Raw genomic sequence first — 9,502 nt, 5'->3', positions numbered from 1 at the left:
CCAGGAAGGGTAGCCGGCCGCTGCTGCTGGACTGTGCTGTGGGAATCATGGATAGCAAGTTTTTTTTAATGTTTTTCTTTTTTTTTGTCATGGGGAGAGATAGAGAGAGAGAGAGAGAGAGAGAGAGAGAGATCATGGGGAATGACCCAGAACGGATCTGAACATGGGTCCCCATGGGCAGGAAGCCCATATATGGATTAGTGTGCTGTGCCATAGCCAGTGTTCAGTTTCTACAGGAACTAGTTCAAAGTTCGATGCCTGAGGAAGATCCCACTGTTGGATCGAAATGTTGCCATTTATAAAAATGAAATAGTTTATATTTTTGGAGCTAATGCCCAGTGTGCGGACCACTTCATCACATGACCATATCATGCAAAAAAAAGTCTGCAACTGGAAAAAAAGCACAACTGAGCTAACTTGTAGGCAATTAAACCTATTGATATTTCTGAAAATCTAAAACAAAATTCACCCCATTTCAATTCCAGTCGACCCCACATTTGGTTCTGACCCTACTGTTGAAAAACACTGCGCCACAGACATGTTGAGAACAATAAATTACTTCACCCTTCATGATCAACTTGCATTCCAGCCTGATCTCACAGAATTCCATGAAATGGACAAGGACCCTTGGGAGTTGAAATTCTGTGTTGGGGTCACAGAAATGTTTTCAGTACTAAAAGTGCCGAAGAAGATGATTCTTAAAAAAGTGTTATCCCCTATGAAGATAGAGGCCATGTTGTCAACACATCCTTTCAGACACAAACACACACTACAGACAGCTGGGTTTGGGATGAGGGCCTGTATTCCTGAACTATGCCTCTGGCGAGATCAATGTCCAATGTTTCCACACTACCCAATTAGCCCAAACAGTCCTGCAGATGGCAGAGGCTGGGATCCAGTCACACAGAAGCCTAATAAACTAGCGCCACCCGCTGGCAGTCACATTTTTTTTTAACCTGCGAGTGATCTAGCCTTGATCCATAGCCGTGAACTGCCAAATTGCCCTGAATCTGGCAAACCAATCACAACGCAGAGATTTGTTTTGAATCAAAGTGGGCAGGGTTTTGAGGGAGTGGCGACGAAGCCTGCGACGCTGGGAAAGCACAACAACATGAAAGATTGCGCTGATTGGTCAGAGTGGCCTATGGGCACAGGTATGGTTTGAAAGACAACGGGTTGTTCTCATCAACAATCTTCGGATGTATCATTAATCGGGGCCAGACTAAATTAAACATCCAAACTCACATTTAGTCACGTTTATCAGGCTACACATAGGGATGAGAATTGCTAAGATTTTTTAAAATGATTCCAATTCCAATATTGATTCTGCTCAATGATATCATTCTTTATCAATTCTTTTATCGATTGTCATTTGAGCGAAAATAGGGGAGGATTGCTGATTGCCGATAACCGATCACTTCTGATCACAGAGATCACTTTTCTTGCAGAATGTGCACCATTTGTGGAAATGTAACAAACTACTAATCGTCTACACATAGACATATCATAATCATAATCATAATTTGCATTTCTAAATGTTCAGATTGCAAAAGTGTTCCAGGGAGTACATTTTCAGAACGATACTGGGTTGAGACACACTCAGTGAATGGGGTAGGTTGGACATTGAATGCAGGGGTTTGGATTGGACCTTGGATGTCTGAGCCACTCTCATAGCAACAGTATTCCAAATCAGCCAATTAGCTAAAACAACTCAGTCACTGTACAGGGTTGCCAGATGTGACTGATGATTTCCAGACCAAAAAAAATGCTGAAAAACCCAACTCTAAACACAATTGGGGGCACTTAATCCCGCCCAATTTGATCTTAATGCTGATTTCTATTGCCATCTACTGCATCTACACCAAAAACCTGCCAAATACTTTTTTAAAGTCAGTTATCCTATACAGCCCAATTAGGCAGGAAAATGGAAAATCTGGCAACCCTGTCACTGGACCATATTGGTTCGCTCCATGCAAGAGAGGGTGGCAGGAGAAGAGTCTAGCTGTGTCCTCTGCAAGCTTTGCTGCCAATCATCTGTCAGTCACCGTGGTGATGGTGCTGATGCTGCTGCCAGCAGGATGGCTGGACTAGAGGTGAGGTTGGTGCTACTTGCTGTGGGCTTGCTGCCATCCAAGAGCAGATCTGCTGTGTCACGTCACCTCCTGAGCCAGTGTGGCTATGATGCATGATGGGATGTTGTATATATATCGGTGTAAAGTGACAGGTGGTAAGACGCGTCAAGAGCCTAGGGCCCACTTGGAAAAGAGGCAACTGCCTCAATGTGACTACCCTAGTAAAATAAAGGAGAAATAAAATGAAGAAGAGGAGGGGAAAAGATTGGGGACGAGGAACGAGGGAGAACAGAGGATGGCCATGTGGCACAAGGCCAATACATTGACATTTGGATGTGGAGTTGCTTACAAATAACATGACATTTCAGAAATTATTCTTGTATTAAATGAAAGTAGATTGCAATATAGGAATTGCAGTAGTGTTCCTGTTCAGGGACGTCAATTTCATGGAGGTATAGTGCTGTCCGAGACCAGGACAAATTTAAATATGGATTCTGTTTGAACACTTTGGTTTAAAACACTGAGGGGGCTGTGCAGTATATGGTGAAAAGTCCCAATCTGATGCTGGAGCCTCTTACATAATGTATATATGTATGTGTGTGTGTGTGTGTGTGTGTGTGTGTGTGTGTGTGTGTGTGTGTGTGTGTGTGTGTGTGTGTGTGTGTGTGTGTGTGTGTGTGTGTGTGTGTGCGCGTGTGTGCCTGAGAGAGAGAGAGAGAGAGAGAGTGAGAGTGAGAGTGAGAGTGAGAGAGAGAGAGAGAGAGAGAGAGAGAGAAAGACGGTGTGTGTGTGTGAGAGAGGGAGAGAGAGAGAGAGAGAGAGAGAGAGAGAGAGAGAAACAGACAACCATGTTTCTGCCTTATGCAACGCTCATATCTGAGCTGTTGAGTTGAGCTGAGCGGGGAGCAGGGAATCCCACAGGCCTCCTGTCTGGGGGCTTGGAGGCATCCTATCACTGCCTCCCTACACTCTCCCTATACAATCCCCCTATTTGTTCCTTAGTGGGCTTTTTTCTATCTATCGAACTCTCTCTCTCTCTCTCACTCTCACACACACCCACACACATGGGAATGGGCACTGTTCTACCTGAAAACAGTATTCGAGAGCAATGACATTAAGTAGAATCAAAAAGTCTTGATCCAGGGGGGCAGCTCAAGGTGGGGTTGCCACCTCTGACAAAAAAATGGACATTTCAAACTAAATCGACTTTTTTATTGTATGCAATGGCATACTTCATTTAGTGTCCAGGAAAGTATTTTTTGTCCGGTACAGACTATTAAATACCACAAGCCATTTCCCTATCTGTCACAACCATTTCCTGTCTGTTCTCCACAGTCCTGTCAAATAATAAAGACAAGTGTAAAGAAATCCCACACACTGTCCATTGCACAGACAAAGTTAAATGCAACGTTTCGGTCATCTGACCTTCTTCTTTACCTGAAACCTGAAACGTTGTATTAAAGATTGTTGGTGGAATGGACAGTGTGCAGGATTTCTTTACACTTGAATGACAGCCCCACTGGGATAATATCCTATGCACCTGCCCAACTACAGAGGTGTGCAAAAGCGTCTCCTTGAATTGAAATAATAGACACAAAAAGCCTAAAAAGCCTGTGCCCAAACATATTTTTTCCTAGCCCACCCTTACATAAGTACCAGTGTAAAACAATATGAAGAGTTAACCATTCAAAACAAAAAACAACAAAAGACCAGGAACAGTGCACATAATATTTTTTATCTGTACATGAACATCAAAGGTAGTCAATATATAGGCCTAATATAAGTTATAGTGTTTCATAAAAACACACTTTTTTCAGCTGCCACTCGTTAACCACTCAAAATGCTAAAAACATTTACCAGCCAGATGGCCAAATGTATATTGAGGATGCGAAATGTTCACAGAATCCCCACTCAGTCAATTACTGGGAGGCACGGGAGTTTTCAGCATCTGTCCCCTGTACATTTTTAACAAGATATGTGACACCCAATTACACAGATATTTTTATTGATTGACTGAGTGATTGATTGATTGATTTAGTTAGTTAGTCAAGTGTCACTCGCTTTCCAGAATATAACATTATGGGAACAAAACGCACACTCTTTGGAGAAGTTTTTGAGGTGTCGAGTTAAAAAGCAGTCAGTGTCCTCCCTCCCCAGTGTGTTGAGGTGTGCTGTGCTCCCTCATATCCCTGGGCTAAATCGTGGCCCTGCTGGAGCTGGCTGATTACACAGCTTATAATCTGCTTCGAGTTAGTGTGCCCACGGACAGCACACAGATGAATAAAATAATGTAATAGTCCAGTGCATTTATGAAAAACATACACCCAACCCTAAAATCAGACTTCAGGAGAGCCCTCATGTTCAAGATGGCCGGGCCCAGACATTGACGTTCAATTGTCAGAATGGCTGTATATATTTTTTTCTACTTCAGCCCTTTTGGAAAACATAACCCTGGACAGAAAAAGTTGAAGAACAGCACTGCATGGATAAAAACATAGCATATACTGTGGGTTTTAAAAATATTTTTTGTAGAAAAGCTGCACTGTTGAGTGTAGGTCTTGTATTTTATTTTGGTGCGTTAACATGACAGACAGACATCCTACACATCCTAACAACGCATAGGCAAGGACAAAGGCATTATATTGTTCATGATTAATCATATGTATGGTTGTGCTCACATTCAGGAGTTCACAGTTTGAATGCTGATCTCGTGCAAGTTCTGCAGGTAATCTCAGATAAACTGAGATGCACTTTGATCTAAACCAGGCGTGTCCAACTCAAATTGTCTAAGGGCTTATCTAAGGGCCAAAATAAAAATCCGGACTAACGTTGTGGGCCAACTTTCACTAACACTCATTCCAATCAGACATGGAAATTAAAATGTGCCTGTCTGAGGGTGAGGTGTTACAGAGGCCCATCATATTCCTGTGACACACTAAATATCATGGTCAAGTCACGTTGTAGGCTATTAATGGTGTATGTGGGTCATCTGTAATACACATTTGAAATAATCTCGTGGGCCACATAAAAGGACCCAGCAGGGTAGATGTGCCCCCAGGCCTGAGTTTGATATTCCTGATCTACAGTAAACTAGGGAACACACCTCCTAACCCTCTCCATCCTCGTGGGGCATGGAAAAACTGAGCTTAATATCCCGGAACACTTTTCAAATGAGTATCAATTTAATTTGTTATGGTAGAGCAGCACATGGTAATTCATAACGCAAATATGATACTGGAAAAGGAAGTGAGAAAAAAAGCTTTCTCTTTACCAAGGCACTCCTACACTTAGAATGTCTTCATTCAAATGTGACAAGTCCTACATTGGATTTGTTTAAAAAAAAATTTAATCATTTGATCATCTACAAACCTTGGACCAAAGGAGCAGCCATACCCAAGAGGCTCGCCTAGTTTTCTCAGTGAAGAGCATGCCAAAGTAAATACCGGTACTATAATACTGTTTATATTTTGCAGGGACTACACTTATAAATACATGCCTGTTTAATCAGATAAGTAAGAATACTATATGTCAATAGAATAGTTTGCATCAATGGATGAGACATAAATATATACATTTGCAGTGTCCCAGTAGAAACAGAATTAGTTATATATATTAGCGAAGTGTGTACTTTGTCTGAGTGTCTTTGGAGGATTTGGAGTAAGTTCATTATCCAAGAAGCATAATGACTGACTGTACTGCACATCATGAACCAATGACACTGTTGCTTGACAACCAGGGTGCTAAGCAGAGACCTCTGCATTGCAGTGCAAGTTGCAGCACACTGAAGCCGTGGTGATATTAATTCCAGGAATTTAAATGCATCAAGGCGGCTTGGAATCATCGCTGTGTATTTTAAATGTTAATGACTCTGTTCTAAATTCTTGTCAGCAGATTCTCAGTTCATTTATTCATTTATTTACTTTTAATTGCACAAGAGTACATTTTTATGATAAAGTTACATGTAGCCTACATAATCAAACTTCTGAGAGAAATGTATAGCCATTGGCTCTTTGGCAGAAAAACTTGGACCCAGAGTGGACCCAAGGGACCCAAAAATTCAGCCATATGCATAGTGTACTACTAATATTACTTCCTACCACCACCACTACTACTACTACAAAGATTCAGCCGTATGCATTGTGTACTACTAATAATTCCTACAACTACCACTACTACTATAGTAGGCTACCACCACTACTACCACGAATGACTGCTGTGACTACGAGGCAAACTATTACAACTACTACTATTTTGTAAAGTGACCTTGGGTTACTTGAAAGGCACTATATAAAACTAAGTTATTATTATTATTAATATTGTTATTACATAGGTATATCTGCTACTACTACTAGGTACTACTACCAGGCCAACTGCTGCTATACTACTACTCCTGCTACTGCCACTACTACTACTACTAATAGACCACAACTACTACTACTACTGCTACTACTACTACTACTACTACTACTTTTACTAGATCGACTATACTATTGCCAATACTAGTGCTACGACCACTACTACCAGGCCAACTGCTACTATACTACTACTCCTGCTACTGCCACTACTACTACTACTAATAGACCACCTACTACTACTACTACTAGGCTACTGCTACTACTGTTACTACTTTTACTAGATCGACTACTACTATTGCCAATACTAGTGCTACGACCACTACTACCAGGCCTACTATTACTATACTACTACTCCTGCTATACTAATTACTACTTTTAGTTCAACCCTTTCTGAGATCCTGACCATATTAACTTAACACTTTATTGTTGTTTTTTAAGGTGTCAGGTGATGTTGGCTAACTTTTGAGTGATATTTGGAGTATGTTAAGATATTTTTTTACAAAATGTAAACAAACCCATGCCCCGATTAGACAGGGCAGAATCTCGGAGAGGACACAAAACCCAAAAGTGTAACCACAGGTACTGATCAAGTCAGGCGTGAGGAACAACACACCATGTTGACATTGGGAGGAATTTCTTCTTTAAACTGTACACAATCATGAATTACATGCATACAGTAGCCTATAGGCTATAACAGAGGCGATTTTAGCTTCTGATCTTTAGGGGGGCTTGGCCCCCAGTGGTTGGCCTACCTGGCGTGAGTGGCAAGCATTCCATTTCTATTTCAGATCTGAGATTTTGTTTTAAAAAGGCTTTCAATTTTAAATAACAGCTCACTCAATGAAGGACTACCAACAAGACATTATGTTTTTCCCCTCTAAATCTAACTTACATTACCTGAATAGGTAGGCCTAATCCAAAATATTATAGGAAGTCGAAAGTATAGGAAGTATTAGGCCTATAGAGAGCAGATACAAAGCCAGATGAAAATGAAGCTTTTCTTAAAGTCTATTGAAAAAATGATAGTGTTGGGGCAGTTCTAATTTGAACAGGAAGCTTGTTCCATCATTTGGCAGCATAATGGCTAAATGCCATCACATTGTCTAGATTATACCCTAGGCACAACCAGAAGAAAAGACTGCATACCTAAGACTAGTTGGATGGTATTACTGTAGCCTATCTGCCATATATTTAGGGCTAGGCCATTGAGTGACTTTAAGTACCAGTTCAGTCAATTTCAATATGCTGTTGTATTGCTGCACGCTACCCTTGACTTGTCAGTACCCGGTGATGCCACATTTTTCGGCTGAGCCCTTTCCGAGATATGAGCTATTCTAATAGGGGCAGCGTTTGTTTACATTTTTAAAAAAGTTAACGTAGGCCTACTCCAACTATTTTCCCAAAAGGTACCGCTGTTTGCTAGTTGCCTGCTGATGTTGTATAACCTTTTGGATGTTTTTTGGGAATAAATAAAAATGATTTTTGAAATGTAAACAAAGCGCTGACCCCATTACAATGACCAAGATCTCGGAAAAGGCGCTCCTTGCACCGTGAATCACAGTTCCAAACGGTAGCTCAACAGACAAATGTTCATCATGAGTTTTTAAAATCTGATCCCTCCTTCTCAAGCAAACATAAAAATAACAATTAAAACATCCCCCTGCCCAAAGTCATGCCGATGGGAATCTCGCAACAAGGTGCGTGCTCCATGTCACACTTGTAAATGGACAGTATCCGTGCGGGCACCAAAGTCGCTCCTGCTCATTCCGTGCCAGTATGTTCCAATAACAATAGCAAAGTAACGTCCAACCTTCACACAGTTCCCAATCATTAAAGTCAGTAAGTGAGGAGTTGCAAACCTTGACTATCAATGCAATGGTGCAACTTCTAAATGCTGGCAGGCAGATATAATTTTGACTGTCCTGATGGTAGCGTATTAGCAAAGAGGCTTGAGATAAGAGGGCTTACTCACGTCATAACAGCGTAGTAGGAAATGATGGCGAGGAAATGTTATTCACTGTGGAACAGGTCATAGGACAGCGTGAATGTCTGTCAGCTGTCCTTAACTACCCCCAGCAATTACTGCTGACCAACAGCTGCCGTTAATTGGCCACAAATTATCCATCATGGTGTCGCCCCCACTGACCATGTGCAAGGGAGTACGAAAATTGTATCCATTGCACCCACTGACCAATGACCATGGGCAAGGGAGTTAATTTTCCATCCACTCGTGTCCTCAGGCAACGCCCCCGTACTACACCGTGGCCAATGCATTTCCCCCCAAGAGATTGTTCTTCTCTGTCGAATTTCTTTGGTATTAGTAAGCTATACACTGTTACAAATAGCTGTTAATTTAGGGCAATTCTGCAACAGCATTCTACTGTTTTTTGAAAAAACAGACAACTACTGTGAAAATACTACTTTGAGTCAAGTATTGAGCATAAACAGTAAGTACTGCACAATAGCAGCATTGGCCGTTGTGGAAGCAACCAAAATATTTTAGGCAGCACCATTGAAACTAGAGATGCACCGGATCCTGATTTTTAGGATCCTGCTGGATACCGGATCCACTGCTTAAGATCCTGCCGGATCCGGAACCGGATACCGGATCCTACGAAAGGGTTGAAACACATAGCCTACTCACACATGTGGGCCCTTTTTATCACGTTGGCTCAAATTATTTTGACTGAAAAGCCTCTGCTACCGGATCCTGGAACCGGATCCGGATCCTGTGAAAAACCCTATTATCCTGCCGGATCCGGAACCGGATCTTGGATCCGGTGCATCTCTAATTGAAACCCTATCATCCTCAACTTGTCCGTGATCGCCATCAAGCTGCAATAGCCTACCACCTGAAGAACTTAAGTCATTCTCACTGGTTAAATATTCTCTGATACTAAGTAAGGGTTAATGTTCGGCGAGAAGGTCGCTACCGTGGAATAGCAGCACGACAGAGAGAATCTTTAGACCCCGACGCGGAGCGGAGGGGTCTTGTTCTCTCTGAAGTGCTGCTATTCCACAAAGCGACCGACTCGCCGAAAGTTAACCCGCTTATTATATGGATATACTTAAATG

This window comes from Engraulis encrasicolus, chromosome 14, assembly GCF_034702125.1.
Source record: "Engraulis encrasicolus isolate BLACKSEA-1 chromosome 14, IST_EnEncr_1.0, whole genome shotgun sequence".
Classification (NCBI taxonomy): domain Eukaryota; kingdom Metazoa; phylum Chordata; class Actinopteri; order Clupeiformes; family Engraulidae; genus Engraulis; species Engraulis encrasicolus.
Note: the sequence above shows the minus strand (reverse complement) of the source record.